The sequence below is a fragment of the Rattus rattus genome, chromosome 1, assembly GCF_011064425.1.
Source record: "Rattus rattus isolate New Zealand chromosome 1, Rrattus_CSIRO_v1, whole genome shotgun sequence".
Taxonomy (NCBI): Eukaryota; Metazoa; Chordata; class Mammalia; order Rodentia; family Muridae; genus Rattus; species Rattus rattus.
Genome location: NC_046154.1, coordinates 260902389 through 260910199, shown reverse-complemented (window position 1 = coordinate 260910199; position 7811 = coordinate 260902389).

Below are 7811 nucleotides of genomic sequence, written 5' to 3'. Positions count from 1 at the left end.
GGGCAGCAGGCACCTTTACCCACTAAGGCATCTTGCCAGCACCAAAATAAAATATGTGAATCTAGCTTTTTTAATTCATGTTATCGCTATTACCTTAGCATAGAAATACTGGCTTTCTTTTCTTTTCTTTTTCTTTTTTTCTGTCAGCTTGACAGAGGCTAGAGTCATTTGGGGAGAGGGAGTCTCAACTGAGAAAATCCCCCTACCAGATTGCCTGTGGAGAGCCCCATTCCCTGGGGCTGGTGGTTCTGGGTGCTGTAAGAAAGCCGGCTGGAGCCAGATACACCTTTTTACACCTCTACTCAGCACTTGGGAGGCAGAGGAAGGTGGATTCTTTGAGTCCAAGGCCAGCTTGGTCTGTGTAAAAAATTCCAGGACAGTCAGAGTTACATAGAAAGATCCTGTCTTTAAAGAAAAAAAAAAAAAAAAAAAAAAAAAGCAGGCAAGCAAGCAGGCTGAGCCGGCCAGGAAGGCAGCAGCACTCCTCCATGGCTTCTGCTCCACTTCCTGCTCTTACTCCCTCGGTGACAGGCCAGGTACCTGGAAGTGTAAGTAGAACGAACCCTTTTCTCCCTAGGTTGCTTTTGGTGAGGGTGATTTATCACAGCAACAGAAACTTGAGGATGTGACCATAAGCAGGGTGAAGAGGAAGAAAGAGAAAGACTGTTGCCAAAGAGCAAAAGGCCACACATGCAAAATAAATAAACACACGCACAACTCCATCTAAAGTAAAAAAAAAAAAAAGAGGGGGGAGGGAGCCTGAGGTGGCGGGGGGGCGACTCAGTGGAGGTTCCAGCATGCACTGCATGCAGGGCTGACAACCTGAGATAAAAAAAAAAAAAAAAAAAAAAAAAAAAAGTGGCAGCAGAGAACCAACTCTGGAGATGTCTCTGACCTCTGCACAGCACAGTAATTATACATACATACATGCATACATACATACACTCACACACACACACACACATATACACGTTTATGTGTGTGTGTGTGTGTGTGTGTGTGTGTGCACGTGCATGTGCCTAAGCACACAACGTATGCATCCGTGTGCATGTGTCTGTAAGTTAGAGGACAACCTACAGGAATCAAGTCTCTCCTACCTTGTGGACACCAGGGGTTAAACTCAGTTACTCAAGGCTTGGCCACAGGCACGTTTCTTTTTCCATGACAGGTGAATGGGTTTTCTGCTGGGCGATAGGCTACCTTTTGGTTTCCCACTTGAAGTGTTCTCTGCCAAGCCGAGACCATTCCCCCTTATCAGTAACTTGTTCTGTCTAGAAAGCGGACAGTGATTTTTCTGTGAGCTCAGAATCTGGGTGTTTCCCGTCTGGGGTTTCTTCTTTCTTTATCTTCTGTGACCCTCCATTCTGTAAACCCAGGTCTTTGACAGAGCCAGCGAGGTATTTTCCACTCTGTAATTACGTCTACCTTCCCCCATCTGCTCCTTTGAATTCCAGAACAGTTCGCTGTTGGAACTATTGGATCTAGAATCGAAGCATGATAGCCTTCTAATTATTTCCATCTTCCCACATTATTTGTCCTGTGCCTCGAAATATTTTTTCCATTTGTTCATCCAAGCCACCGACTTGAGTCTTGCCAGTAACCATTCTGTCCCTTGATACATATACTGGGGTTTTTTTGTTATTCAAAACGACCGTTTTATTTCCAGAAAGTGATGGCGTTTGGGGCCTTGGAATTGTTTTTGTTTTTGTACGTGACTTGGATATATTTAAGCGCTCCTGACTGCTTGAGCTGCTAGATGCTTCTTCCTGTGAGTCCTTATGTTTTCTGGTGGACGGGGAACCAGGCATAGTAACTGCCATCTCTATAGGGCCCCAGCTCTGAGTCATTCTTTTTTAGCATGCGGTGGACCTGACTTCTGCTCAGAGGTTCCAAAGGTCACCTATTCAATGGCAATGGCAAATGGCTGTCCGCACCAGGCCTGCTCTCCAATAACCCTGAGATCAGGCCCTATCTTGTACTCCCCAGCAGGATCGTGACTAAGGACAGGTGTCTGGGAAAGAAGGAACCATCTCTGGACTTGGTAATGTAGATCGTTGAACTCTCTCTCACCCCTAACTCAACCCAAGAGTTTCTGATTCACTGACTCACTGAGTCTGGAGGGAGGCCAGAGAACTCACTTCTTAAGGCGTGTGCAGGGCTGGCCAAGGCTGCGGATCTAGAGGCTACACCTACTGCTTTTGAGGCTGGAAGGATGGCTCGATGGTGAAGAGTACTTGCCACAGAGCTACCTAATTCAGATCCCAGTACCACAAATCCAGCCAGGTGTGGTCGGTCATGCATGCCCGAAACCCCATGAAGATACAGGATAATCTAGGTCTGGCTTGGCTTAGCCAAGAAAGAAAAACTCCAGGCTGGAGAGATGGCTCAGCGGTTAAGAACACTGACTGCTCTTCCAGAGGTCCTGAGTTCAATTCCCAGCAACCACATGGTGGCTCACAACCATCTGTAACAGGATCCCATGCCCTCTTCTGGTGTATGTCTAAGGACAGCTGCAGTGTACTTATACAAATAAAAATAAATCTTGAAATAGGCACACAGTGGTGAAGGAGCACAGCCTGTACCCTCATCTAACCACTGCTCAGTTATTTTTAAAGTAAGTGGTGGCAGATGAGCATTATAGGATATGAAATTGGTTCTTTCTGCCGTGTGTACCTCAGGGATTAAGCTCGGGTTGTAAGGCTCGGCAGCAAGTGCTCCTCAGACCGGAGCAATCCTGCCAGCCCTGAGTTGCTTTTCGTTTCTTTTTGTGTTTGATAAAGATATTTCTTCAATGTCAGGCCTGCATTGCCTCCTGGTTTCATGTTAGGTCCTTCTGTTTATTTCTGGTACTGAGGCTTATAGACTATAGAACTGGGTGCATGGAACACACACACACACACACACACACACACACAGAGAGAGAGAGAGAGAGAGAGAGAGAGAGAGAGAGAGAGAGAGAGAGACATATACAGAGAGACCAGATACACAGACAGACACACAGAGACAGACAGACACAGAGAAAGACACACAGACATACACACGCACACACACACACACACACACACACAGAGTGAGAGAGAGAGACATACACAGAGAGACAAGACACACACAGACAGATACACAGACAGACACACAGAGACAGACAGACACACAGACATACAAACGCACATGCATACACACAGACACACACACAGACATACACACACACAGAAACACAGACACACAGACACAGACATACACACACACAGACACAGAGACAACACAGACACACAGAGACACACACACACACACACACACAGAGACATACACAGAGAAACCAGATACATAGACAGACACACAGACACAGACAGACACACAGACACAGATACACACACATACACATGCACACACATGCCCTAATCCTCCATCTCTTACATCCTTCTCTCCAGACCCTCTTCCCCATCATCACCACATTTCTGGAGTTACCCTGTGATCTGTCTACTTGGATGCTCATTGCCATTCAACATTGTGTGGTTCTGAGTCTACAAAAGGCCCTAATTAAGCATGAGATGCTGGCTGCAGTCTATCTCTTATTGCCCTTCCCATTATAGAGAACTGTTGCAGTAAATCTCCAACCCCAGTGAGCCCATGCAATGACTACACAGCTCAGTTGTGTCTGTAAGCTGCACGCCTAGACCGGGCAGACCTGCCACTGCACTGCTCTCTTCCCAGCTATGAGATTCCTTGCTACTTGCAGCTCCTCCAGGCCATGTGGTTCTACTCCATCTTCTTCCTCCTCTTCCTCTGTCTCCTGTCTCCCTCTCCTCCTTCCTCTCTTCTCTCTCTCTAAAACCTCCAGCCCCACCTTTCCCTTCCACTGCCCAATCACAGGCTCTAACCTTTACTTGACCAGTTAAAATGGGGAGAAGGTTCACATGAAATCACCCGAGTGATCCACCACATGATCCACTCCTCGAGCCCCTCTTGAGGAAGCAGAATGAACATCAAAATGCAAACAGCACCAGGGCAACCCACAACAGACCTACTCTGATACACGACCATAGCGTATAGCTTTATGAACCATCTGAGAGGAAGGAACCTCAACTGAGAAAACCCTACCATACAATCTGTTTGTAGGAAATCTACAGGGTATTCTCTTAACTAGTGATTGATATGGGAAGGCCAAGCTCACTCTGGGCAGTGCCAGCCTGAGCTTGTGGTCCTGGGTTCTATAACAAAGGATGAACAAGCCATTGGGAGCAAGCCAGTAAGCGACTCCTGCCTCCGAGTTCCTGCCCTGCTTGAGTCCCTTCAGTGACAAAATAAACCTTTTCTTCCCCAATTTGTTTTGATCATGGTGTTTACCTCAACCCTAGCAATGCTAAAGCAGAAATGGAATGAATGTGGTGGTCTGATTGAGAATGACCCTCATAGGCTCACATTTGTCCCCAGCCGGTGGAACTGTTTGGGAAGAATTAGGGGGTGTGGCCTTGTTGGAGGTGTTATTTGGGGATGTGCTTTGAGGCTTCAAAAGCCTATGTCATTCCGGTTGGTCTTCTCTCCCTGCCTCTTGGTTGTGGATCACGTGAGCTCTCAGCTACTGCTCTAGTACCGTGCCTTCCTGATTGCCTCCACGCTCCCCACCACGGTCATGGCTTTTACTGCCCCCTGAAACCATGAGCTGCAAATTAAACTCTTTTTTTTTTCTTTTTTCTTTTTTTCGGAGCTGGGGACCGAACCCAGGGCCTTGCACTTGCTAGGCAAGCACTCTACCACTGAGCTAAATCCCCAACCCCCAAATTAAACTCTTTTATAAGTTGCCTTGGTCGTAGCGTTTTATCACACAAGAGAAGACTGACTAAGAAAATGAAAAAATCTTGAAAACGTCAAAGTCTTGAATGAAAAGTATTGAAAAATGTTGGTCCTTCCTATACCTTTTAAATATATGCAAAGTAGGCTAGGACCAGCATGATGGCTTAGCAGATAAAAATCACCTGTCACGCCATCCTGATCACCTGAGTTTAATTCCCAGACTCAAGCAAAAGGAGAAGAGGGGCAAACCAGGAAACTGTCGTCTGGCCTCTCAGTCTGGTATCCATCCAGTGTACTCTCGGTGATTTTGTTGTATTTCACACGTCGCTGCTTTTACACTGGACTAGCAATGCTGCTGAGATACTCATCTCGTGTCTGCCAACACTGGTGCAGATCGCTCGTGTGCACCACATCTTACCAACATTTTCATCTGCAGTGGGCAGTTAGTGTGGACCTCAGAGGACTGGTGTTCTCGGTCGGATTTCCCAAGAGCTGGTCCTTAGTATGTTTAACTTAACAAACAACTGCTGGGTGGTCTCCAGGTGGAAAGCTTGGGGTCTGAGCCTCTGTGACAGATCATGGGGCTGGGGCAGAGGATCAGTTTATAAAATGCCTGCCACGGAAGCATGAGGACCTGTGTTTGGAACCTTGGTGCCCACATAAATGCGGGGTGTGGCAGCCCACTTCTGCAACCTCTGGTCTGGGAAGTGGAGACAGGTGGACCCCTGGAGTTCACTGGCCAGCCAGTCTAGCTGAATCAAACTCTAGGCTCAGTGAAGGTAACTGGCTCACAAAAGCAAGGTGGGGTGAAATCAGGGCGAACACCCAGGTGTCTCTCCTGGCCCACACACACCCAGGCATGCATGCACCGGCCTAAACACGTACAAATACTACACCCAAAGTACACTTTAAAATGAATCATATACTGTCCTGGTTAGGTTTTTGCCAAGTGGACCTAGGCTAGGGTCATCTGGGAAGAGGGGAGACGCTTCCGAGCCAGGCACGGTGGTGCATGTCTTGAATCCTAACACTTGGAATGTAGAATTATGAAGCTGTTGAGTTTGAGGCTCATCCTGTCCCCAAAACGAAAAAATTACAAACAAACAAAAAGATGCCTTAGTCAGATTAGAGCATAGGGAAACCTGTGAGGCTTTCTCTTTCTAATTTTTATGTGTATGGGTTTTGCTTGCATGTATGTATGTGTGCCGTGTCTGGAGCCCGCAGCATTCAGAAGAGGTACCACATGCCCTGGAACTGGAGTTAGAGGTGGCTGTGAGAAACCATTTAGATGCTAGGCACCGAATCTGGATGCTCTGCAGGAGCAACAAGTGCCCTTAACCGCCGGGCCGTCACTCCAGGCCCTCCTCTTCTCGACTCGTTACTGATGGAGGAGTGCCGTGACGGACTGTGTGCAGTCTTGTGGGAATATGTGTTCTTTGTTGACGAACTCTGCACAGCTCCAGGGACTTGACCCGACTGGGGGCAGGCAAGGAATGAAGGACGAACGGATGCACAGACACACAGACGCAGAGTTAGGAGTGGATGGTCTGGCTCTCTGACAGAAAGGCCACAGCAGCACCCTGGGAGCCCAGCGTATCAACTACATATGGGTGAACAGAGACAGGCTCACTACACACAGATAAACAAGGAAGTGGGTTACTATACACCACTGAACAGGGAGGCAGAATCTCAGTAGGAGCTGTTTCTGTAAGGAAGTCTTTGGCCTGCAACATCTTGGAGAAAACTCTGTGGACATTTTCTACAGACAGTCAATGCTGGCACTTGGACCAGGGGAGGCTCTGCCATTCCCTCAGCCTCATGGATGGCTGAGGCCATCCATGCCCATGCCAATCAATTACACATTTACTCACAGTGTCACCACCCGAAACTCCTCATTTCTCATTTACACCTCTGGGTATTGATGGGGTCATGTGACCTTACCTTTAATCCTTTGAGAAACTGCAGACTCTTCCAAAGTGGTTGTAAACAACTTACAATCCCATGGGCAGAGCATGTGGCTTTGAATTCTCTACATTCTCGCAGAACTTAGTATCTTTTATGATAGCTGTGTTCCTGAGTGTGATTTGCTATCCGGAGTGTGGCTGGTTGGTTTGTTTTTGATTTTGTTTTTTGATCCAGGGTTTCTCTGTGTAGCCTCGGCTGTCCTGAATTTGCTCTGTAAACCAGGTTGGCCTGGAACTCACAGAGATCCACCTGCCTCTGCCTCCCAAGGCTGTGTCCACCAGGGAAATATTTCCTTTACTTGTTGAACTGTTTTGTTTCTTTTTGTTTTGTGGCTCTGGGGTTGAACCTAGGGTCTTCTACATGCTTGGCAAATGGTGTACCAGAGCTACAGCCCAAGGCCTTGCTGAGACAGACCCTGGCTGACCTACAACTTATCAGGTAGTTCAGGCTGGCCCTAAACCCTGGTGATTCTTCTGCCTGTTTCCTGAGTGAGTGCTGGCACTGCAGATGCAAACCAGACCTAACCGTTTCACTATACTCTTGATTTGCTTTTCCTGATGACTAAGGAGGTTGGAAACCTTGAGGCAAGGCTTGCTTAGAAGGCCCTGTTCATCATCTCTGAAGAAATGACTATTCAGACATCAGCCTTGTTTTTCAAATCAGGCTGTGTTGTCATTATTGAGTTTTAAGAGTTCTAAGCTGGGTACAGTAAGTAGCACACACCTGTGATTACAGCACTTGGGAGAACCAGGAATTGAAAGTCATCTTTGGGTACAATAATTGTAAATTTGAGGTCAAAGTGGGTTACCATAAGACCTGTTTCAAGCCAGGAGATGGTGACACACAACTTTAATCCCAGCACTGGGGAGGCAGAGGCAGGCAGATCTGTGTGAGTTCAAGTCCAGCCTGGTCTACAGAGTGAGTTCCACAATAGCCAAGGTTACATAGACAAACCCTGTCTCCAAAACCAAACCAAACCAAAACAGCTGGGTGCACGCCCTTGATCCTAGCACTTGGGAGGCAGAGACAGGTGGATCTCTGAGCTTGAGGCCAAC